This window comes from Chiloscyllium punctatum, chromosome 11 (genome assembly GCF_047496795.1).
Source record: "Chiloscyllium punctatum isolate Juve2018m chromosome 11, sChiPun1.3, whole genome shotgun sequence".
Lineage (NCBI taxonomy): Eukaryota > Metazoa > Chordata > Chondrichthyes > Orectolobiformes > Hemiscylliidae > Chiloscyllium > Chiloscyllium punctatum.
In genome coordinates this window covers 16,553,993-16,580,702 of record NC_092749.1, presented here as the reverse complement: position 1 = coordinate 16,580,702, position 26,710 = coordinate 16,553,993, and positions in this window count along the sequence as shown.

Here is a 26,710-nt window from a genome sequence, read left to right as displayed (position 1 = left end):
ACCCATACACACACACACACACACACACATACACACAAGGTAGCACACACCGTTCAATACATTGCTTAATGGAAAACTGTAGTTAGGAGCTTTGGAATCCTCAGAACCTGCCAGAATTCAGTCGATAATGATCACTCTTCAGTGGAGCAAGGGAATTCCAGTGCTTTGGATGATTATGTTTTAAATTTATAAACCTTCTTGGCAAACTAATAGTTTTCCAAGACCTGTACCTACTGCATATTCTGTCTTAACTGGAAAATATTTAGCTTCACTTCTTTTTCATCTTCAGGTGCTTTTTCTAATGCCTGGTTTTGTTATTTTGATACAATGGGATTTCTTCCCCTTTTTGTTTCAGTTCGCTGCTTCACAGGGAGTTCTGATGTGTACAGAGAGAGAATCATTATTCTGTTTTTACTGAAGATGATGTGTGAGAATGGTGCCCGAGGGAGAATTCTATTCACTTCAAATCACACATCACCAGGTTATAGTCTAACAGGTTTAATTGGAAACCCACGAGCTTTCTGAACACTGTTCCTTCATCAGGTGGTTGTGGAGAATAAGATTGTAAGACATAGAATTTATAGCAAAAGTTTACAGTGTGATGTATCTGAAATTACATATTGAAAAAGACCTGGATTATTTGTTAAGTCTCCCATCTTTTAGAATGACCAATTTGTTTTCAGTTCTTTCATATGATGAAGGAGCAGCGCTCTGAAAGCTAGTGCTTCCAAATAAATCTGTTGGACTATAACCTGGTGTTGTGTGATTTTTAACTGCACATCCCAGGCATCTCCAAACCATAAAAAGGTGACATAGCTACCTGAGCTGTCCCAGTGATTCAAATCTCTAATTAATTTCAGAGTGAAACAGCAACAGCTATCAGAGGAAAAGGTGATGCCAGTGTAGCTGCGGAAGATGGACCCTCCAACCACAAGGGATGAACTCAGATTTCTCCAGTTTCCTCATTTCTCCTCCCCCCACCTTGTCTCGGTCAAATCCCTCGAACTCAGCACCGCCTTCCTAACCTGCAATCTTCTTCCTGACCTCTCCGCCCCCACCCTACTCCGGCCTATCACCCTCACCTTAACCTCCTTCCACCTATCGTATTTCCAACGCCCCTCCCCCAAGTCCCTCCTCCCTACCTTTTATCTTAGCCTGCTGGACACACTTTCCTCATTCCTGAAGAAGGCCTTATGCCCGAAACATCAATTCTCCTGTTCCTTGGATGGTGCCTGACCTGCTGCGCTTTTCCAGCAACACATTTTCAGCTCTGATCTCCAACATCTGCAGTCCTCACTTTCTCCTCAATGACACAAAGATACCAGAACTGACTTTATTGTCACATGTACTCACATGCATGCAAGGAAAAGTTTACACCTCGCCACTTACAGTGCCACATTCGGCACCAGGGTATGTGGGCACAGAGTCTACAGGACAACTTCTGTGAGATAAAACATAAAATGACAAAGAAATTGGAAAGCCCAGCAATAAATTGGAAAGATTGAGAAATAAGAGATCAGAATTACAACGCACACCATACCGGGCTTCCCTTCAAGGGGTGAACTCTATACTGAGACAGGCATTCTGAGTCCCACACTGAGGGGGTTGGGGGGGTGGGGGGTCAGAGTCCCACACTGACAGTGGGGGGGGAGTCTGAATCCCACATTGAGGGGGAGGTGGTCTCAGTCTCACACTGAGGGGGGGTTCTGAGTCCCACACTGAGGGGGTTGGGGTGGTGGGGGTGGGGGTGGGGGGGGGTGGTGGTCAGAGTCCCACACTGAGGGGGTTGGGGGGGTGGGTGGGGTCTGAGTCCCACACAGACGGTGGGGGGGGGGGGTAGTCTGAGACCCACACTGAGGGGGGGGGGGGGAGTCTGAGTCCCACACTGAGGGGGGGAGTCTGAGTCCCACACTGAGGGGGGGGGTGGAGTCTGAGTCCCACACTGAGGGGGGGGGGGGAGTCTGAGTCCCACACTGAGGGGGGGGAGTCTGAGTCCCACACTGAGGGGGGGGGGGGAGTCTGAGTCCCACACTGAGGGGGGGAGTCTGAGTCCCACACTGAGGGGGGGGGTGGAGTCTGAGTCCCACACTGAGGGGGGGGCAGTCTGAGTCTCACTCTGATGAGGGGTGTCTGAGTCCCAGACTGAGGTGGGGGGAGTCTGAGTTCCACACTGAGGGGGGGGGGGGGGGGGGTGGAGTCTGAGTCCCACACTGAGGGGGGGGGTGGAGTCTGAGTCCCACACTGAGGCCGGGAGTCTGAGTCCCACACTGTGGGGGGGGTCTGAGTCCCACACTGTGGGGGGGGGGGGGAGTCTGAGTCCCACACTGAGGCCGGGAGTCTGAGTCCCACACTGTGGGGGGGGTCTGAGTCCCACACTGAGGGGGGGGCAGTCTGAGTCTCACTCTGATGAGGGGTGTCTGAGTCCCAGACTGAGGTGGGGGGAGTCTGAGTTCCACACTGAGGGGGGGGGTGGAGTCTGAGTCCCACACTGAGGGGGGGGGGAGTCTGAGTCCCACACTGAGGGGGGGAGTCTGAGTCCCACACTGAGGGGGGGGCAGTCTGAGTCTCACTCTGATGAGGGGTGTCTGAGTCCCAGACTGAGGTGGGGGGAGTCTGAGTTCCACACTGAGGGGGGGGGTGGAGTCTGAGTCCCACACTGAGGCCGGGAGTCTGAGTCCCACACTGTGGGGGGGGTCTGAGTCCCACACTGTGGGGGGGGGGGGAGTCTGAGTCCCACACTGAGGCCGGGAGTCTGAGTCCCACACTGTGGGGGGGGTCTGAGTCCCACACTGTGGGGGGGGGGGGGAGTCTGAGTCCCACACTGAGGCTGGGAGTCTGAGTCCCACACTGAGGGGGGGGGGGAGTCTGTGTCCCACACTGAGGGGGGGAGTCTGAGTCCCACACTGAGGGGGTGGGGGTGGGGGGGGAGTCTGAGTCCCACACTGAGGGGGTGGGGGTGGGGGGGGAGTCTGAGTCCCACACTGAGGGGGTGGGGGTGGGGGGGGGGAGTCTGAGTCCCACACTGAGGGGGTGGGGGTGGGGGGGGGGGAGTCTGAGTCCCACACTGAGGGGGTGGGGGTGGGGGGGGGGAGTCTGAGTCCCACACTGAGGGGGTGGGGGTGGGGGGGGGGAGTCTGAGTCCCACACTGAGGGGGTGGGGGTGGGGGGGGGGAGTCTGAGTCCCACACTGAGGGGGTGGGGGTGGGGGGGGGAGTCTGAGTCCCACACTGAGGGGGTGGGGGTGGGGGGGGAGTCTGAGTCCCACACTGAGGGGGTGGGGGTGGGGGGGGGAGTCTGAGTCCCACACTGAGGGGGTGGGGGTGGGGGGGGAGTCTGAGTCCCACACTGAGGGGGTGGGGGTGGGGGGGGGAGTCTGAGTCCCACACTGAGGCCGGGAGTTCCCATCCTACACTGAGGCCGGGAGTTCCAGTCCCACACTGAGACTGGGAGTTCCAGTCCCATAGTGAGACCGGGAGTTCCAGTCTCACACTGAGACCAGGAGTTCCAGTCCCACACTGAGACCAGGAGTTCCAGTCTCACACTGACACCGGGTGTTCCAGTCCCACACTGAGACCAGGAGTTCCAGTCCCACACTGACACCGGGTGTTCCAGTCCCACACTGAGGCCGGGAGTTCCAGTCCCACACTGAGACCGGGAGTTCCAGTCCCACACTGAGGGGGGGAGTTCCAGTCCCACACTGAGGCCGGGAGTTCCAGTCCCATAGTGAGACCGGGAGTTCCAGTCCCACACTGAGACCAGGAGTTCCAGTCTCACACTGAGACCAGGAGTTCCAGTCCCACACTGAGACCAGGAGTTCCAGTCTCACACTGACACCGGGTGTTCCAGTCCCACACTGAGACCAGGAGTTCCAGTCCCACACTGACACCGGGTGTTCCAGTCCCACACTGAGGCCGGGAGTTCCAGTCCCACACTGAGACCGGGAGTTCCAGTCCCACACTGAGGGGGGGAGTTCCAGTCCCACACTGAGGCCGGGAGTTCCAGTCCCACACTGACACCGGGTGTTCCAGTCCCACACTGAGGCCGGGAGTTCCAGTCTCACACTGAGGCCGGGAGTTCCAGTCCCACACTGAGGCCGGGAGTTCCAGTCCCACACTGAGACCAGGAGTTCCAGTCCCACACTGAGACCGGGAGTTCCAGTCCTACACTGAGACCAGGAGTTCCAGTCCCACACTGAGGCCGGGAGTTTCAGTCCCACACTGAGACCGGGAGTTCCAGTCTCACACTGAGGCCGGGAGTTCCAGTCCCACACTGAGGCCGGGAGTTCCAGTCCCACACTGAGGCCGGGAGTTCCAGTCCCACACTGACACCGGGAGTTCCAGTCTCACACTGAGGCCGGGAGTTCCAGTCCCACACTGAGGCCGGGAGTTCCAGTCCCACACTGAGACCAGGAGTTCCAGTCTCACACTGAGGCCGGGAGTTCCAGTCCCACACTGAGACCAGGAGTTCCAGTCCCACACTGAGACCAGGAGTTCCAGTCCCACACTGAGGCCGGGAGTTCCAGTCCCACACTGAGACCAGGAGTTCCAGTCCCACACTGAGGCCGGGAGTTCCAGTCCCACACTGAGGGGGGGAGTTCCAGTCCCACACTGAGACCGGGAGTTCCAGTCCCACACTGAGGGGGGGAGTTCCAGTCCCACACTGAGACCGGGAGTTCCAGTCCCACACTGAGGCCGGGAGTTCCAGTCCCATAGTGAGGCCGGGAGTTCCAGTCCCACACTGACACCGGGAGTTCCAGTCCCACACTGAGGCCGGGAGTTCCAGTCCCACACTGACACCGGGAGTTCCAGTCCCACACTGACACCGGGAGTTCCAGTCCCACACTGACACCGGGAGTTCCAGTCCCACACTGAGGCCGGGAGTTCCAGTCTCACACTGAGACCGATGGTTCCAGTCCCACACTGAGGCCGGGAGTTCCAGTCCCACACTGAGACCGATGGTTCCAGTCCCACACTGAGACCGGGAGTTCCAGTCTCACACTGAGGCCGGGAGTTCCAGTCCCACACTGAGACCAGGAGTTCCAGTCCCACACTGAGGCCGGGAGTTCCAGTCTCACACTGAGACCAGGAGTTCCAGTCCCACACTGAGGCCGGGAGTTCCAGTCCCACACTGAGACCAGGAGTTCCAGTCCCACACTGAGGCCGGGAGTTCCAGTCCCACACTGACACCGGGAGTTCCAGTCCCACACTGACACCGGGAGTTCCAGTCCCACACTGAGGCCGGGAGTTCCAGTCCCACACTGAGGCCGGGAGTTCCAGTCCCACACTGAGACCAGGAGTTCCAGTCCCACACTGGAACCGGGAGTTCCAGTCCCACACTGAGACCGGGAGTTCCAGTCCCACACTGAGGGGGGGAGTTCCAGTCCCACACTGGAACCGGGAGTTCCAGTCCCACACTGAGACCGGGAGTTCCAGTCCCACACTGAGGCCGGGAGTTCCAGTCCCACACTGAGGGGGGGAGTTCCAGTCCCACACTGAGGCCGGGAGTTCCAGTCCCACACTGAGACCGGGAGTTCCAGTCCCACACTGAGGCCGGGAGTTCCAGTCCCACACTGAGACCAGGAGTTCCAGTCCCACACTGAGACCAGGAGTTCCAGTCCCACACTGAGACCAGGAGTTCCAGTCCCACACTGAGGCCGGGAGTTCCAGTCCCATACTGAGACCAGGAGTTCCAGTCCCACACTGAGACCAGGAGTTCCAGTCCCACACTGAGACCAGGAGTTCCAGTCCCACACTGAGACCAGGAGTTCCAGTCTCACACTGAGACCAGGAGTTCCAGTCCCACACTGAGGGGGGGAGTTCCAGTCCCACACTGAGGCCGGGGGTTCCAGCCCCACACTGAGGCCGGGAGTTCGAGTCCCCAGTGAGACTGGGAGTTCCAGTCCCACACTGAGACCAGGAGTTCCAGTCCCACACTGAGGCCAGGAGTTCCAGTCCCACACTGAGACCAGGAGTTCCAGTCCCACACTGAGACCAGGAGTTCCAGTCCCACACTGAGACCAGGAGTTCCAGTCCCACACTGAGGCCAGGAGTTCCAGTCCCACACTGAGACCAGGAGTTCCAGTCCCACACTGAGGGGGGGAGTTCCAGTCCCACACTGAGACCGGGAGTTCCAGTCCCACACTGAGGGGGGGAGTTCCAGTCCCACACTGAGGCCGGGAGTTCCAGTCCCACACTGAGGCTGGGGGTTCCAGTCCCACACTGAGACCGGGAGTTCCAGTCCCACACTGAGACCGGGAGTTCCAGTCTCACACTGAGACCGGGAGTTCCAGTCCCACACTGAGACCAGGAGTTCCAGTCCCACACTGAGACCAGGAGTTCCAGTCCCACACTGAGGCCGGGAGTTCCAGTCCCACACTGAGACCAGGAGTTCCAGTCCCACACTGAGGCCGGGAGTTCCAGCCCCACACTGAGACCAGGAGTTCCAGCCCCACACTGAGGCTGGGAGTTCCAGTCCCACACTGAGACCGGGATTTCCAGTCCAGGCTGAGTCTGAAAGTGTGTGCTGGCTTTTACCCTGGACATCACCAATGCCATCTGAGGACAGAAGGTACAAAGAGAAAGAACATAAAACAAGAATTGGGAAAAATTAAAGGTGAGAAACAGCTCAGGAGTCTGACTCTGTTATGAAGAGGGCACAAGGAGGGGGACTGGAATGGACAGGAGGAGAACATCAGCACACCATGAACATGTTATCCACATGGGGAGACTGCAGAGCTCGGAGAGGGATCTGCATATCCTCAAGCATGAAACATCAAAGGGTCAAATACAGGTGCAACAAGTAATTCGGAAAGTTAATAAAATGTTCGCGTTTCTTATGAGTGGAATTCAGTTGAAAAGTGAGGAGGTTACATGTCAGTTATAATGGGCTCTGACAAGACTGCGTCAGGAGTACTGTGTGTACAGTCTCCTTATTTCGGGAAAGATATGTTGGAGCAGTTCAGAGACTAGACTGATCCCTAGAATGGGTGGGTTGTTCTGCCGAGAGATTGGACAGTCCAGGCTTGTATCCGCTAGAGTTCAAAAGACTTCGTTGAAACATACACGGTCCTGAGAGGACTTGACTGGGTGGATGTAAAGAGGGCGCTTCCTGTTATGGTAGCATCTAGAACTAGGAGAAAGATTTATGTCCCAAAGTGTTGCTTCTCCTGCTCCTCGGATGCTGCCTGACCAGCTGTGCTTTCCCAGCACCACACTTTTTGACTATGATCTCCAGCATAGAGTCATAGAGATGTACAGCATGGAAACAGACCTTTCGGTCCAACCCGTCCATGCCGACCAGATATCCCAACCCAATCTAGTCCCACCTGCCAGCACCCGGCCCATATCCCTCCAAACCCTTCCTATTCATATACCCATCCAAATGCCTCTTACATCTTGCAATTGTACCAGCCTCCACCACATCCTCTGGCAGCTCATTCCATACACGTACCACCCTCTGTGTGAAAAAGTTGCCCCTTAGGTCTCTTTTATATCTTTCCCCTCTCACCCTAAACCTATGCCCTCTAGTTCTGGACTCCCCAACACCAGGGAAAAGAGTTTGCCTATTTATCCTATCCATTCCCCTCATAATTTTGTAAACCTCTATAAGGTCACTCCTCAGCCTCCGACGCTCCAGGGAAAACAGCCCCAGCCTCTTCAGCCTCTCCCTATAGCTCAGATCCTCCAATCCTGGCAACATCCTTGTGAATCTTTTCTGAACCCTTTCAAGTTTCACAACATCTTTCCGATAGGAAGGAGACCAGAATTGTATGCAATATTCCAACAGTGGCCTAACCAATGTCCTGTACAGCCGCAACATGACCTCCCAACTCCTGTATCTAAACTCTACCAATAAAGGAAAGTATACCAAACGCCTTCTTCACTATCCTATCTACCTGCAACTCCACTTTCAAAGAGCTACGAACCTGCACTCCAAGGTCTCTTTGTTCAGCAACACTCCCTAGGACCTTACCATTAAGTGTATAAGTCCTGCTAAGATTTGCTTTCCCAAAATGCAGCACCTCGCATTTATCTGAATTAAACTCTATCTGCCACTTCTCAGCCCATTGGCCCATCTGGTCCAGATCCTGCTGTAATCTGAGGTAACCCTCTTCGCTGTCCACTACACCTCCAATTTTGGTGTAATCTGCAAACCTACTAACTGTACCTCTTATGCTCGCATCCAAATCATTTATGTAAATGACAAAATGTAGAGGGCCCAGCACCAATCCTTGTGGCACACCACTGGTCACAGGTCTCCAGTCTGAAAAACAACCCTCCACCACCACCCTCTGTCTTCTACCTTTGAGCCAGTTCTGTATCCAAATGGCTAGTTCTCCCTGTATTCCATGAGATCTAACCTTGCTAATCAGTCTCCCATGGGGAACCTTGTCAAATGCCTTACTGAAGTCTATGTAGATCACATCTCCTACTCTGCCCTCATCAATCTTCTTCGTTACTTCTTCAAAAAACTCAATCAAGTTGGTCTGCAGTCCTCATTTTCTCCCGGCCTGCTCCTGCTCCTACTCCTAATTTATATCTTCATGTGTATTTTTCCTCATTCACATTAAACAGTTCCCCTGCAGGACAGTTGCCAGTGAGTGTACAACTTTAGCTCACTTTGAATGACAGTTTGTTCAAGAGTTGGAGACATAGACACAGAGCCAATGGCGAAATAATTAAAATCGGGACAGCCTTGGATTGGAGGGAGACAGGCCTCCCGAGAAGGTAAAGGCCCAGGCAGGGGGGAGGAGCTCCAGCAGGAGAGTCCCACTCTGCCACTGCCTTCCCGAAAAGTAAATTCTAAAAAAGAAAACTATTAGTTTGTAGGAAATTTACTGAAGACACCCTGGGAAAAGGAACAACAGAGTGAATTTTAACAACCTGCAAGGTACGGCCTGAAGTGAATTCATTTGCAGCTTTCGAAAGAGAATTGGATAATACAAGGCTGTGGGGACTGAGTGGGAGAGTGACACTGGATAGCTGAAGCATGATGGTTCCAATAGCCTCTGTCAGTGGTGGAGCCATTTTGTGAGAGGCTGATTGGTCCTGCGAGTGAAGGGAGTGCTCTGAGAAACGGGGATGCGAGCGCTCTCTCTCTCTCTCTGAAAGAGGAAATGGGAACATGAAAGAGTCTTCACTGAAGAAGACTGAAAATATTCAGTGGCTCAGACGAGGCCCGTGTCGAGTATTACTCTAAAGTCAGGCCCAGGGTCATAAATATCAAAGAAAATGCAGCAAATTTGTCCCAGATGCTCAAAGAAACATTACAATGTGTCTGCGTTCGGCTTTGTTCAAACAGTCTACAATTTGGCCAAGAACCAAATACTTTGTACCACATAGGAGAAAGTGAGGACTGCAGATGCTGGAGATCAGAGCTGAAAAATGTGTTGCTGGAAAAGCGCAGCAGGTCAGGCAGCATCCAAAGAGCAGGAGAATCGACGTTTCGGGCATAAGCCTGAAGAAGGGCTCATGCCCGAAACGTCGATTCTCCTGCTCCTTGGATGCTGCCTGACCTGCTGCGCTTTTCCAGCAACACATTTTTCAACTTTGTACCACATGGTGAGCATGTCCCTGACACCAACAAGCCACTCAGTCTGGCCTCCATCTTTATCTTCGTTCACATAGACCACAGGCTGAATCCCTCCAAACACGGCTCTTCCATCCATTGACATAAATTAAACCTTTCGGCAGGAATTTCCCTGAGGTCGTCAGGGTCATCACAGAACCCCCATGGTGTGGAAACAGGCCATTTGGCCCAACGAGTCTACACCAACCCATTCCCCTACTACTTCTCCTGACTAACGCACCTAACCTAGACATCCCTGGACATTGTGGGGAATTGAGCACAGGGCGAAAGTGAGGACGGCAGATGCTGGAGATCAGAGGAGAGAGTGTGGCGCTGGAAAAGCACAGCAGGTCAGGCAGCATCTAAGGAGCAGGAGGATCGACGTCTCGGGCAAAAGCCCTTTATCAGGAATTTAGCGTGGCCAATTCACGTAACCCGTACATCTTTCAACTGTGGGAGGAAACCGGAGCACCCGGAGGAAACCCACGTAGACACGGGGGAGAATGCGCAAACTCCACACAGTCAGTCACCCGAGGCTGGCATCAACCCTGGGACCCTGGCGCTGTGAGGCAGCAGTGCTAACCACTGGGCCATGGTGCCGCCCATAAATGAGGGTCAGGAGCTCACACATGGGTGGGAGCAATTCACCTGGCCACAGGGATAGGAGGCAGCTTTTCCTCTTCATTGAATGGTCAATATTACAGTGAGAGGCAGGGGGGGGTTATAAGGGGATTGGAGACCCAGAGGCTGTGGTGGGGGGTCTAGAATGCACTGCCTGGGTAGATCATTCAGAAGGGGATCCTTTTACTCACACACAGTCATAACATGCCCAGCTATGGGCTACCTGCTGGAAGGTGGAATGAGTGCAGATTTAGCGTCATCTTCTATCGATGCAGATTCTATGGACCTCTCCTCAGGTCAGAACATAGATAGATTCGAACCTCACACCTAAAGCACATTGTCTAACCTGAGGTGTCACCTCTTGTACATTGAGAAAACCTGTAATTATCTAAGGACAAAGACCTGAAAGGAATCTGGATTTTAAATCTAGTCTACCTCCTAACTGATTATAGTAAAGGATTCAACAAGGGCAGCTAGTTTTAAAGTTGTTAACTTTTCGCTTATAAATACAATGTCTTATACCTCACTATCGTACCACACCTGAGGAAGGAGTGGAGTTTTGAAAGCTTGCAACTTCAAATAAACCTGTCGGAATACAACATGGTCATTTGATTTTTGACCTCAATCACTAATGAGAGCCTCATAACTGTCTGAGTTAAGGATGGTCCTGGTTCCTCAATACCGCAGCTCACTGAATCTGAGAAATCACCAGCTCTCGGAGAGCCGCTCCTTCATCAGGTGGTTTTTGAAGGAGCAGTGCTCAGAAAACTAGTGCTTCCAATTAAACCTGTTGGACTATAACCTGGTGTTGTGTGATTTTTAACTTTGTACACCCCAGTCCAACACCGCCACCTCCAAACCATGAGAAATCACCCAACATGTGTGGACACTAGAGGGTGCCACAGTGTCACATAGTCCACATTTTACAGACAGCCTTACTGTTCCAGACTGGAACAGTTACCTGAGCAGGAACAGACAATCAATGACGTGATCTCCAGCAATCAAACTGACAATAGACTCCCCCTCTGTGAAACTGGTAAATGACGATCGTGCCAAAGTGCTGGGTTTTACCCCAGTGTGTCGAACCACTGGGCGAGACCTCTTTGCTGACCAGATCTGAGCAACTTGTCTCGATGAAAGTGCCCTCACAAACTCAGAACATACAGAAAACGTCTTGCAGTCAATCAGATGCTTTCAAAGTGTTGTCACATACATTGTAATGCAGGAAATGCGAGAGCCCATTTGGAAACAGAAAGCTCCCACAAAACTGCAAAGTGGTATTAATCAGATAATCTGTGTGTAGTAACGTTGATTGAAAGATATATATCAGCCACAAAACCTCAGGAAGAATATTTTGGAGAGAATATATCACAGATTCATCAGATACATATGTCACAATGTCAGCATGCCTTGGCTTGAACCCTGATGCCTACTCAGGGTCATACATGTGTGCAGTGGCTACTGTCCTGACCTGGGCATTATAGATTACAATCCCGACAGTGTAAGGACAAGCCCTTCGGCCCCAACAAGTCCACACTGACTCTCTGAAGAGTAACCCACCCAGACCCATTTCCCTCTGACTAATGCACCTAACACTACGGGCCATTTAGCATGGCCAATTCCCCTGACCTGCACATTTTTGGACTGTGGGACAAAACTGGAGCACCCGGAGGAAACCCACGCAGACACAGGGAGAACGTGCAAACTTGACACAGACAGTTGCCTGAGGCTGTAATCGAACCTGGGTCCCTGGCGCTGTGGGGTAGCAGTGCTAACCACTGAGCCACCGTGATGCCTACAAACATGCGCTCCAGGTGAGGCTGGTGGATAGGTTTCAGGGAGTCAGGAGGTGGATTACATGTCACAGTATTCCCAGCCTCTGACCTGCTCTTGTAGCCACTAGTGGGTCCAGTTGAGTTTCTGGTCAATGGTAACTCCCCAGGATGTTGATAGTGGGGGACTCAGTGATAGTAACACCATTAAATGTCAAGGGGCAGTGGTTAGCTCGTCTCATATTGGAGATGGTCACTGCCTGGTATTTGTGTGGAAGGAATGTTACTTGCCACTTGTCAGCCCAAGCCTAGATCGTGTTGCATTTGAACATGGACTGCTTCAGTACCTGAGGGGTCGTGAATGGGGCTGAACATTGTGTAATCATCAGTGACCATCCCCACTTTCTGACCTTATGATGGAGGAACAGTCATTGATGAAATAGTTGAAGATGGTTAGGTGGAGAATAATTCTCAGCAAACGTAGCTATTGTCTTGTGTTACAATATTATATGATATCCCAGTAACTATATACATGTTACATTAACCCTTAAGCTTTTTAACCATTAGCAACAAAAGATAAAGGACGTGTGTGTGTGTGACTGTGCTAGATACCAGCTAATTCTCCACCATCACAGAAGTTTTACACAGAAAGAGGCCATTCAGTCATCGAACTCATACCAGCCCGTTAAATAAGCAACATTACCTAATGCCAGACTCCTACTTTCTCCCTAATTAGATTAGATCAGATTCCCTACAGCCCAACAAGTCCACACTGACCCTCCGAAGAGTAACCCACCCAGACCCATTTCCCTCTGACTAATGCAGCTAACACTACGGGCAATTTCCTATGGCCAATTCACCTAACCTGCACATCTTTGGACTGTGGGAGGTAACTGGAGTAACTGGAGCACCCGGAGGAAACCCACGCAGACACAGGGAGAATGTGCAAACTCCACACAGACCTGTGAGGCAGCAGTGCTATCCACTGAGCCAGCGTGCTGCCCTTAATGCTCTTATGCATTATTTTTATCCAACTCATGGGTGTAGCTTAGCACAGCTCAAACATTATCTCTTTCAGAACTGTTACTGTATCTGACTCACACTCAGAAAGTGAGCAAACCTTTTTCAACCTTTTTGCTTGTCAGCCTGTAATTCTATTAAGCAGACACAAGGTGTCAGTGTTGCTACATACAGGCCTCTTTAGCCTCAAATTAACATACCTCTAATGGGTTTTCACAATCAACTGTCAGAGTTATTGTGGTAACGTCCCTATCTCTGAGCCAGGAGGCCTGCTTTCAGGTCCTATCTGCTCCAGAGGTGCATCATAACATGCTTTGGCAATGAACCCAAAACATTAACTATGTTTTTTTTTGCTCCACAGGTGCTGCCAGACCTGTTGAGTTTTTCCAGCAATTTCTGTTCTGTTTCTGATTTCCAGCATCTGCCGTTCTAAATGTTAATGAGGAAATTAGCTCAGGGTAACAAACTGGGTTAGGAAGCTTCCACTAAAGACCCTCATACTGTCAATAATAATCAAACTGGTACAGTGGTTCCATGAAATGGACGAGTGAAGTTAGAAATCCAATGAGGAGGAAGCTCCAAGTCCTTTTTACAAAGTTTGGATCGGATTTTTAGGATGCTTTGTGTGTGCGTAACATCACAAATGTCCATCATTGGAGGCAGTCTGTTTGCCAGTGATAGAGTCACAGAGATGTACAGCACACAAACAGACCCTTCGATCCAATCCGTCCATGCCAATCAGATATCCTAAATTAATCTAGTCCCATTTACCAGCATTTGGCCCATATCTCCCTCCAAACCCTTCCTATTCATATACACATCCAGATGCCTTTGAAATGTTGTCATTGTACCAGCCTCCACCACATCCTCTGGCAGCTCATTCCATACACGTGCCACCCTCTGTGTGAAAAAGTTGCCCCTTAGGTCTCTTCTATATCTTTCCCCACTCACCTTTAACCTACACCCTCTAGTTCTGAACTCACCCACCCAGGGAAAAGACCTTGTCTGTTCACCCTATCCATTCCCCTCTATAAGGTCACACCTCAGCCTCCGACGCTCCAGGGAAAACAGCCCCAGCCTGTTCAGCCTCTCCCTGTAGCTCAGATCCTCCAACCCTGGCAACATCCTTGTGAATCTTTTCTGAACCCTTTCAATTTTCACAACATCTTTCCGATAGGAAGGAGACCAGAATTGCATGCAATATTTCAACAGTGGCCTAACCAATGTCCTCTACAGCCGCAACATGACCTCCTAACTCCTGTATTCAATACTCTGACCAATAAAGGAAAGCATACCAAATGCCTTCTTCACTATCCTATCTACCTGTGACTCCAATTTCAAGGAGCTATGAACCTGCACTCCAAGGTCTCTTTGTTCAGCAACACTCCCCAGGACCTTACCATTAAGTGTATAAGTCCTGCTCTGATTTGCCTTTCCAAAATGCAGCACCTCACATTTATCTGAATTAAACTCCATTTGCCACTTCTCAACCCATTGGCCCATCTCGTCCAGATCCTGTTGTAATCTGAGGTAATCCTCTTCACTGTCCACTACACCTCCAATTTTGGTGTCATCTGCAAACTTACTAACTGTACCTCTTATGCTTGCATCCAAATCATTTACGCAAATGACAAAAAGTAGTGGATCCAGCACCGATCCTTGTGGCACTCCACTGGTCACAGGCCTCCAGTCTGAAAAACAACCCTCCACCACCACCCTCTGTCTTCTACCTTGGAGCCAGTTCTGTATCCAAATGGCTAGTTCTCCCTATATTCCATGAGATCTAACCTTGTTAACCAGTCTCCCATGGGGAACCTTGTCGAATGCCTTACTGAAGTCCATATAGATCACGTCCACTGTTTTGCCCTCATCAATCCTCTTTGTTATTTCTTCCAAAAAACTCAATCAAGTTTTTAAAACACCATTTCCCACGCACAAAGCCACATGGACTATCCCTTTTCTCTAGCTTCCTCATTTCCCCTCCCCCCTCCTTGTCTCAGTCCCAACCCTCGGACTCAGCACCGCCTTCTTGACCTGCAATCTTCTTCCCGACCTCTCCGCCCCCACCCCCTCTCCGGCCTATCACCCTCACCTTAACCTCCTTCCACCTATCGCATTCCCAATGCCCCTCCCCCAAGTCCCTCCTCCCTACCTTTTATTGTAGCCCGCTTGGCACACCTTCCTCATTCCTGAAGAAGGGCTTATGCCCGAAACGTCGATTCTCCTGCTCCTTGGATGCTGCCTGACCTGCTGCGCTTTTCCAGCAACACATTTTTCAGCTTATCCCTAATCAGTCCTTGCCTTTCCAAATACATGTACATCCTGTCCCTCAGGATTCCCTCCAACAACTTGCCCACCACCGAGTTCAGGCTCACTGGTCTATAGTTCCCTGGCTTGTCTTTACCACCCTTCTTAAATAGTGGCACCATGTTTGCCAACCTCCAGTCTTCCGGCACCTCACTTGTGACTATCGATAATAAAAATATCTCAGCAAGAGGCCCAGCAATCATTTCCCTAGCTTTCCTCAAAGTTCTGGGATACAACTGATCAGATCCCAGGGATTTCTCCACCTTTGTGTGTTTCAAAACAGGTTTATGCCACTATCTTGGACAATGCATGAAACCACTTAGAAATCTTTTTAACATCAGTGTCACACATTTACCCACTCCCTCACTCAATGCCTTCACTGTGCAAATTTGGGTGGGATGACGCCCCCCCCAAATTTGCACTTGAGGAATGTCATGATCTCCCCCCTCCCCCAGGGTGACGATCGCAGCCCCTCAGGATCACAATATCACATGATAAAAGGCCAGTCGCCCTTTGATATTCACTCGTAGGAGGTGGGCATCACTGGTTGGGCCCAGTATTTATTGCCTGTCCCAAGTTGCCCCTTGAAAAGTTGTCTTCTTGAACCACTACAGTCCCCCTGCTGTGGGTTGACCCTCAATGCTGCTGGGGAGGGGATTCCAGGACTTTGTCCCAGTGACAGTGAATGAACGGCGATATATTTCCAAGTCAGGATAGTGAGTTGCTTGGAAGGGAACTTGAAGGGAGTGGTATTCCATGTATCTGCTACCATTATCTTTCCAAATGGAAGCAGTCATGCCTTTGGAAGGTGCTGTCTGAGGATCTTTGGTGAATTTCTGCAGTGCATCTTGTAGCTAGTACACACTGCTGCTACTGAGCGTTGGTGATGGAGGGAGTGGATGTTTGTGGATGTGGTGCCAATCAAGTGGGCCGCTTTATCCTGGATGGTGTCAAGTTTTTTGAATGTTTTGGGACTGCACTCATCCAAGCAAGTGGGGAGTATTCCATCACACTCCTGACTTATGCCTTAGAGATGATGGACAGGCTTTGGGGAGTGAGTTACTCTCTACTGTATTCCTAGCATCTGATGTGCTCTTGTAGCCACTGTGTTTATGTGGTGAGACCAGTTGTGTTTCTGGTCAATGATAACCCCAGGGTGTTGATAGTGGGGGATTCAGTGATGGTAACACCATTGACTGTCAAGGGGCAGTGGTTAGATTGTCTCTTATTGGTGATGGTCATAGCCTGGCATTTGTGTGGCACGTACGTTACTTGACAACATGTTCCAAGCCGCGTCATTAACACAGACTCTGACAATGAGCCATATCAGGAGTTAATAGGACAGGTTCCAGCCTTCGGAAAAACAAAGAACAAAGAAAATTCCAGCACAGGAGCAGGCCCTTCAGCCCTCCAAGCCTGCACCGATCCAGTTCCTCTATCTAAACCTGTCACCTTTTTTCTAAGGGTCTCTATCCCTCTGCTCCCTGCCCATTCATGTATCTGTCTATATATATCTTAAATGACGCTATCGTACCCACCTCTGCTGGCAATGTGTTCCAGGCACCCACCACCCTCTGTGTGAAGAGCTTTCCACGTATATCTCCCCAAAACTTGCCCCTCTCACTTTGAAGGGCTGAAGAAGGGCTTATGCCCGAAACGTCGATTCTCCTGTTCCTTGGATGCTGCCTGACCTGCTGCGCTTTTCCAGCAACACATTTTCAGCTCTGATCTCCAGCATCTGCAGTCCTCACTTTCTCCCCTCTCACTTTGAACTCATGACCCCTAGTAATTGAGTCCTCCACTCTGGGAGAAAGCTTCTTGCTATCCACCCTGCCTACACCTCTCATGATTTTGTCGACCTCAATCAGATCCCCCCTCAACCTCCTTCTTTCTAATGAAAATAATCTTAATCTACTCAACCTCTCTCCATACCAGGCAACATCCCGGTGAACCTCCTCTACACCCCCTCCAAAGCATCCACATCCTTTCGGTAACGTGGCGACCAGAACTGTACACAGTATTCCAAATGCGGCCAAACTAAAGTTCTATACAACTGTAACCTGACCTGCCAACTCTTGTACTCAATACCCCGTCCAATGAAGGAAAGCATGCCTTATGCCTTCTTGACCACTCTACTGACCTTCAGGGAACAATGGACCGGAACACCCAGATCTCTCTGTACGTCAATTTTCCCCAGGGCTTTTCCATTTACTGTACAGTTCGCTCTTGAATTGGATCTTCCAAAATACATCACCTCACATTTGTCTGGATTGAACTCCATCTGCCATTTCTCTGTCCAACTCTCCAATCTATCTATATTCTGCTGTATTCTCTGACAATCCCCTTCACTTTCTGCTACTCCACCAATCTTGGTGTCATCCGCAAACTTGCTAATGAGGCAACTGATACCTTCCTCCAGATCATTTATATATATATATATAAAACAAACAAGAGTCATCCTAGCACGGATCTCTGTGGGACACCACTGGTCACAGGTCTCCATTTTGGGAAACCATTGAAAGCTGGATTTTTAAGGAGCAATCTTTCAGGGATCTGGAGACAGAAGTCTGTGTGTTTTTGGGACCAGGCCTGCTTTATTGTGAAATGATAGACATCAGGATGTACAGAAATAGACTGGATCAATCCTGATGAAGGGTCCAGCCTGATTTTCCTGCTCCTCGGATGCTGCGCTTTTCCAGCCACACACTCTCAGCTCTGATCCCCAGCATCTACAGTCCTCACGGTCCCCTGGATCAATCCTATGTCTTTTCCCACAGCTCAATTTAAAGTAAAGTTCTGCATTTACTTTACCAGTTCTATCCATCTCAGGATGACCACCTGACCAGCCCAGATGTTTCCAATGGTTCCTCTAAACTCAACCAGAAGGGCGAGCCTCCTTCTCCAAGTCTCTGTGGTGTCATTGGACGGTCACCGAGGTGCGTCCTGACCACTGCACTGTCCACTTTCAGCACGTGACCTTGTGAACTGCATCTTGGTATCAGCCACAGCTTGCTCATTCCGGAGTTTGGAGGCGATGGGTTCGCCCCGGATAGACCTGGCACAGTGCTGAGGCACAGGCACAGTGGCAGATGGGGCTTCGTTTGCCTGAGATGTCAGGGCACCACCTACCCTCTCTGGTTGGCGTGCTGTAAAAATAATCCCACAATCCATTTCCACCATGACGTCTCCCTAGCCTCCTAACTACGGTCAATCCCTCACCCAAAAATGATCCGCTTTCTCCCTTTTCCCCTCAGATGGTGGGAGAGTGGGGTTGAGGAACACACAGTCAGTTCTGCTGTAACACGTCCTTCGTTAAAGCGAATTGACTATAATGCGATTGGGGAAATAGGGAACACCATTTCTAAAGTGTGAACTTTTAAAGTTGGCTATAATGCGATTAGATTGCTGACACTTTAGGTGTTATTGGTATTGCACGGTTTTTGTATAGTGCAGGGTCACGCAGGAACGCAGTTGGCGCGTTCTGGAAAAACTGACTGTATTCGCCTGGATGGGCCGAATGGACTAATTCTGTATCTTGTGGTCTTACGGTGAATGCAAATTATCCCATACGTTGTAGCAGGGAGTCCACTTTGAGAAAGACTTCACTGCTTGCAATGTTAGTTGGAGTGCCCTGAGGTCACGAGAGGTGCTATATAAAGGCAGGTCTTTACACTGATAGGTACACACTCTGAAAACATAACGTACCACTGCACCCTTCTCAAAGGATAACGTTACAAATCACCCGACACTAGGTTACAGTCCAACAGTTTATTTGGAAATACTAATTCCGAAAGCTAGCCCTTCCAAATAAACCTGTTGGACTATAACCTGGTGTCGCGCGATTTGTAACTTTGTCCGTCTCAGTCCAACACCGGCATCTCCAAATCATGACAAGCCAAAAGATGGCAGTGAGGTGGGGGGTGGGGGGGGGGGGGGGGGAGATGGGGAGTGTTAGTGAGAATGACAGTCCTTGATGGAGACACGCAGAGACTGGAAGGAGCTATCAGCTCTGATAGTCACATTCTTGTGGTAATTGATTATCTGAAGCTGGACTTGTTATCGACGGAGACTAAACTCGTTAACATCCTGTTCCCTCTCCAGCTGTCACAAGCCGAGGTGTGATTTGAATCTAGATGCACGACAACAAGTCCAGGCACGTACTGATCCAGGGCTGACCCAGTATCCCTGCGATGGTGTAATTTTATCATCAAAATCTCCGCTTGAGATTAGGATGGTGATGATTCAATTACTCAGGGGTGAAAGCAATGTTAGAAGTTCCATCTCATCGCGTGATTGAGTCCCCCAATTGATATCACGTATGATCTTGAAACGAGGGTCCCAAACCCATCTCTGAGCCAACATCAAAAGGTCTCATCTCTACCCCGTCGACAGCGTCCCCTCTCTCAGCTTGTCCCGCTACTGAAATCATCACCTCAGTCTTTGTCACCTCTCTGCTATCCCAGTGCCCTGTCACACAGAGTAAACTCAAGAACTGTCTAACTCTCCTCTGCCCATTTGGAATCGTGGAATTGTGCAGGACAGAAGGAGGCCATTTGGCCCATCTTGTCTGTAGCCAACTCCCAAATGAGCTACCCAGCTAGTCCTACTCTCCAATCCCTATCTCTGTATCCCTCTAAATTCGTCCCATTCAAACAAACTCCCTGTTCTCTTTTGGAACCTCCCATTGGAATCCATCTCCTTCACTCTCCCAGGCAGCTCGTTCCAAATCCCAGTAACTCCCTGAGTGAAGGAGTTTCTCCTCATCTCACTCCTAGCTCTCTTGCTGACAATCTTGAAATTGAGACCCTTAATTCTAGTTATGTTTTATCTCACAGCGAGTCCCATTCCCCTGCTCCCCCTGTGCTGGCCCACCCATAATCGGTTCCCAGTCAAGATTTTAAACTCCTCATTCTTGTTTCCAAATCTTCCATGCCTTAGCCCTCCCTATCCCTAATCCCCTCCATCCCCACTACTTTGCAATATCTGTGCTCCTCCACTATGGTCTGTCTGTGCATCCCTGATTATTAATTTCTCTGCCATTGGTGCCTGGACAATTCCCCCAAACTCAGAAATTCTCTCCCTGCACCCCTGTGCCTTGCTTTTCATGTCAGACACTCCTAAATACCTACTTCTTTGACCAAGCCTTTGAACATTTTGCCTAATTATGTTGTCAGGTGTCACGCTTTTCTTTGAGAAAGGCCTGTGAGGCACTCTGGGGCTTTTCATTCCCTGAAAGACGCTACTGAAATACGCTAGTTAAATATAAGTTGTTGTTGTTGTTAAAACCCATTGATGTCATGCGCCCACCAGAAGCGGTACCAACATTGCTTTGGATGGACAAACAATGGGTTTGGAAACGTGACATTGTAACAGACTTTGAAGGCCCGAGGCCTACTCAGAGCCAGGATCAAGGCTCTCCCTTAGAGGAAACGCGAGCAGGCAACGTAGGCAGGAGCTCCAGGGCGATTGTGAGAGTGTGCAGCCACTTAGTGGGCAGCACGGTGGCACAGTGGTTAGCACTGCTGCCTCACAGCGCCAGAGACCCGGGTTCAATTCCTGCCTCAGGCGACTGACTGTGTGGAATTTGCACGTTCTCCCAGTGTCTGCGTGGGTTTCCTCCGGGTGATCCAGTTTCCTCCCACAGTCCAAAGATGTGCAGGTCAGGTGAACTGGCCAGGCTAAATTGCCCGTAGTGTTAGGTAAGGGGTAAATGTAGGGGTATAGGTGGCTTGCGCTTCGGCGGGGCGGTGTGGACTTGTTGGGCTGAAGGGCCTGTTTCGACACTGTGAGTAATCTTTCCAGGTGGGTCATTAAAGCTGAGGCACTACCTCAATGGGGGCAGAAGATCCCATGAAAATATCCAGCGAAATACTCTTCCCCACCGTCCCAACCAACACCTATCCTCTGACTAACACCACAAAAAAAACAGATTTTTCCGGTCACTAATCTCAGTCATGGCCTCATAGAATTCTAACAGGATTAGACAGAGTAAACACCAATGACTGAGCAGAACCGGAGTCCCAGTCTAAGGATATGGGGTAGGACTGAGATGAAGAGAAATGTCTTCACCCACAGAGTGGGGAGCCTGTGGGATTGTCTACCACAGGAAGAGACAGAGACCAAAATAATGAATGTTCGATGAAGAGTTAGAAAAAGGTCTTAGGGCTAAAGGGATCAAAGTGTATGGGGGCATAGTTGGATAATCAGCTGTGATGATATGGAATGGGAGAGCAGGGCTGAAAAGCCTACTCTTGCTCCTAATTTCTATGTTATGAGGAGCTGTGCTCGAATTGACTGCCACATTTCCAAAATTACAATATTTCAAAAGTACTTAACCAGCAGCAAATTACTTACAGACGTCGTGGATAGTGCTATGTAAATGCAAATGGTTTTTTTTTTACCTCCTGCAAGCTGCACTGTGAGACTGCCTTCAGTCAATAGACCTCCGTCACTGGGCCTGATGCCCCAGGCAATAAAACTCTGATCCAGAGTGAAACCACAAGAGTCTCTGACTCTGTTAGGGGCAGGTGCAGAAGATGGATCTAGGGTAGTCAGGTCAAGTTGGGAGGGAAGGTAGTCAGATCGGGTCTAGCGGGGAGCTAGGGAATTAGGAGACCAGCTGTAGGGGATGGGGTGGGGTGTGGTTTATGGTCAGAAGGAGGCAGGTGGCAGGGTCCAGTCCAGTCAAGTCACTAGGGGGTAAGGGGAGTCGGGAGGCTGGTAGCTGGAACGTAGGGGAAGAGTCAACTGGTTGAGGTCTTCTGAGCACGGCTTCTGGGCAAGTGGAAGATCGGGGGTATCAGGGATTTGGGTGGGTGAAACTAGAACTGGGGGGGGGGGGGGGCATAGCCTCAAAATAAGGGGGAACAGATTTAGGATGGAGTTGAGGAGGGTTGTGAATCTGAGGAATCCCTTGCCCAGTGAAGCAGTTGAGGCTACCTTGTTAAAGATAGAGTTTTGAACAGTAAAAGAATTATGGGTTATAATGAGCAGGGGGAAGGGGTAAGAGGAACTGAGTCCATGAAACGATCAGCCATGGTCTTACTGAATGGTGTAGCAGACTCAATGGGCGAGATGGCCTACTCCTGCGCCTAACTCTTAGGAGTTATGACCGCTGCAAGGCACTGTGTGGTATTTTTGCCACCTGTACCAGCGAGTGGGACTGAGTAAGGGCTGGTTTGAGACAGTTTATTGCCACTTCCAAAGGAGAGTCACACCAGACACAAAACATGTTTCTCTCTCTCTCCACAGACACCGCTCATGAGTTTCTCCAGCCCTTTCTGTTTTTTCTTCCTTGTTTTCGCTCGTCCAGGCTCAGTCTCGAGAGAAACAGCAGAGGACACACTAGGGTAGAGTACCTACACTGTTCCGAGACATCAGGAAGCTTTAGTTCAGGGTAAGATTAACTACATTGGGTCAGGTAGAATTACCAGGATTTAAGGGAGCTAGTAGAGATATATATACTCCCCCTAAAAGCTCAGTTTGGGTTGATCTGGGTAGAGCCAATGTAACACAAACATTTAATGTGGGGATATAGGAATTAGGAGCAGGAGTAGGCAACTCAGCCCATCAAACCCGCTCCACCATTTAACATGATCATGGCTGCACTTACCCTAGTCACAACTTGACCTTCCTGTCTGCCCCCAATAGCCCTTTATCCTGCTTTTCCTCAGAAACATTTCCACCTTGTTGATGGATTCTGCCCCCACTGTATTCTGGGGCAGTGATTTCCACAGATTGGTGACCCTCTGAGGAAAGCGACTTCTCCTCATCTCATTTTTGAACCAATCTTCTCTCACCCTATATCCAGATCTCTTGTTCCAGACTGTCCCACAATGTCTGCTCAACGTCCACCTTAGCAACCTCCTTTAGCATTTTACATACCCCAATCAGATCCCACCCCCCCCCTTCTGAACTCCAGCGAGTACAAGCCTGAATTGTTGAACTGCTCCTCGTATGAATCCCTACAGTGTGGAAACAGGCCCTTCGGCCCAACAAGTCCACACCAACCCACCAAAGAGTGTCCAACCCAGATCCATTCCCTTACCCTACATTTACTCCTGACTAATGCACCTAACCTACCCATCCCTGAACACTGTGGACAATTTAGCATGGCCAATTCACCTGACCTGCACATCTTTGGACTGTGGGAGGAAACCGGAGCACCCGGAGGAAACCCACACAGACACAGGGAGAATGTGCAAACTCCACACAGAGAGTCGCCCAAGACTGGAATCAGATCCTGGCAAGTCCCTGCGAGGCAGCAGCGGTAACCACTGAGCCACCGTGATAGCCCTTTCATCCCTGGACTCAACCTGGTGAACCTCCTCTGTACTGACTCCAGTGGCACCGAGTCCTTCCTCAAGTAAGGAGACCAGAACCAGACATGATAATCAATATGTGGTCTCAACAACCCCTTCTATAATTTGGAGGTGCCGGTGTTGGACCAGGGTGGACAAAGTTAAAAATCACACAACACCAGGTTATAGTCCAACACATTCCACCAACACTAACTTCACCAACACATTCCACCCTGACCTTAAATTTACCTGGACCATCTCTGACACCTCCCTCCCCTTCCCGGACCTCTCCATCTCCATTAGTGACGACCGACTTGACACTGACATTTTTTACAAACCCACTGACTCCCACAGCTACCTGGATTACACCTCTTCCCACCCTATCTCTTGCAAAAATGCCATCCCATTTTCCCAATTTCTCCGCCACCGCCGTATCTGCTCCCAGGAGGACCAGTTCCACCACAGAACACACCAGATGGCCTCCTTCTTTAGAGACCGCAATTTCCCTTCCCACGTGGTTAAAGATGCCCTCCAACGCATCTCGTCCACAGCCCGCACCCCCGCCCTCAGACCCCACCCCTCCAACCGTAACAAGGACAGAACGCCCCTGGTGCTCACCTTCCACCCTACTAACCTTCGCATCAACCAAATCATCCGCCGACATTTCCGCCACCTCCAAAAAGACCCCACTACCAGGAATATATTTCCCTCCCCACCCCTTTCCGCCTTCCACAAAGACTGTTCCCACCGTGACTACCTGGTCAGGTCCACATCCCCCTACGACCCACCCTCCCATTCTGGCACTTTCCCCTGCCACCGCAGGAACTGTAAAACCTGTGCCCACACCTCCTCCCTCACCTCTATCCAAGGCCCTAAAGGAGCCTTCCACATCCATCAAAGTTTTACTTGCACATCCACCAATATCATTTATTGTATCCGTTGCTCCCGATGTGGTCTCCTCTACATTGGGGAGACTGGGCGCTTCCTAGCAGAGCGCTTTAGGGAACATCTCCGAGACACCCGCACCAATCAACCACACCGCCCCGTGGCCCAACATTTCAACTCCCCCTCCCACTCTGCCGAGGACATGGAGGTCCTGGGCCTCCTTCACCGCCGCTCCCTCACCACCAGACGCCTGGAGGAAGAACGCCTCATCTTCCGCCTCGGAACACTTCAACCCCAGGGCATCAATGTGAACTTCAACAGCTTCCTCATTTCCCCTTCCCCCACCTCATCCTAGTTTCAAACTTCCAGCTCACTTACTGTCTCCTTGACTTGTCCGACCTGCCTATCTTCTTTTCCACCTATCCACTCCACCCTCTCTTCCTTGACCTATCACCTTCATCCCCTTCCCCACTCACCCATTGTACTCTATGCTACTTTCTCCCCACCCCCACCCTCCTCTAGCTTATCTCTCCACGCTTCAGGCTCACTGCCTTTATTCCTGATGAAGGGCTTTTGCCCGAAATGTCGATTTCGCTGCTCGTTGGATGCTGCCTGAACTGCTGTGCTCTTCCAGCACCCACTAATCCAGAATCTGGTTTCCAGCATCTGCAGTCATTGTTTTTACCTTATAGTCCAACAGGTTTATTTGGAAGCATTAGCCTTCAGAGTGCTGCTCCTCATCAACTGATGAAGGAGCGTCGCTCCAAAAGCTAGAGCTTCCAAGTAAACCTGCTGGACTATAACCTGGTGTTGTGTGATTTTTAACCTTCTGTAATTTTAACATTTTAATCAAACTAAGAACTGCAGATGCTGGAAATCTGAAGCACAAAATTGCAAAAGAAACTCAGCAGGTCTGGCAGCTTCTGTGGGGAGAGAAACAGAGTGAACGTTTCAGGTCCGGTGATCATTCTTCAGAACTCAGGGACCTGAAACACTGACTGTTTCTCTCTCCGCAGATGCTGCCAGATCCACAGAGTTTCTCCAGCATTTTCGGTTTTTGTAACATGAACATTAACCCGCTCCGAGCTACGACCTTACACAACAAACTCTCCTCCACCCTAACTCCAACGATGCGCGGGGTCCTAGTTCATCGCTGACAGCATTCAAGGCACGGACCAGTGCCAGAAACTTTAAAAACAACTGCCTGAGCAGGCAAGATGTTTGAGTGTCAGTTTTAAAGCTATAGATGTTTTTAAAAAACTCATACTTTAATCAGAGCCAAATTAAAAAGTGGCCTAACCACTCCTGTGAAAGAGAAAAATGCACCCCTTGAAGTTTGACCACAAAGGATGAGACCTGAAAATGAGACCATCACCACCAGCACCCCTACAATATACCCCAGCAGCCTCACTACAAAGACTCAGAAAAATCAACTCATTCCAGGACTTTTCAGAGCATTCATTTTGTGGTCACTTAATAATAATAACTACAATACTGGAGTGAAAATATCCATTTAGTGCTCCAAGCTAATAATAACGTGAGAATTTCCCTTGAGGTTTGTGGAGGCGTTTTTTTTAAAAAAATAAATGCCATTTTAATTGCTTTGGTGATTTTAAACAGAAAAGTGTTACATTTCTGTTGATGGGTAAATGCTGGCTCAGTGATTTCTCACTTAGATTGTAGGATCGAAGGTCCATCGCGCGAGCTGATTAGTGTCATTCAGATTGATAATTAAAAGGGAACACTGCACTGTTGGAAGTAAGATTGGGATGAAGTTGTTAAACTGAGGCTCCCATCTGCTTTTCTCTCTCTGGAGAGCAGGTACTTGTACTCTCAGGGCAAGCAGTCTGAGGGTAATTCCTACATCCAAACCAACAGCATTCAAGCAATTCAGATTGTCAATGCTGCTACAAAGATTTTGGCACAGTGCTTCCATTGCTCTATCAGCTTGACAACATGGTGGCTCAGTGGTTATCACTGCTGCCTCACAGCGGGTTCGATTCCAGCATCAGGCAACTGCCCGTGAGGAGTTTGCGCGTTCTCCCCATCTCTGCACGGTTATGCTCCGGCTTCCTAATAAAGGGCTTATGTCCAAAACGTTGATTTTCCTACTCCTCGGATGCTGCCTGATGTGCTGTGCTTTTCCAACGACACACTCTCGACTCTGATCTGCAGCCCTCGCTTTCTCCTAGTTGATTTCCTCCCACAGTCCCAAAGATGTGCAGGTTAGGTGGACTG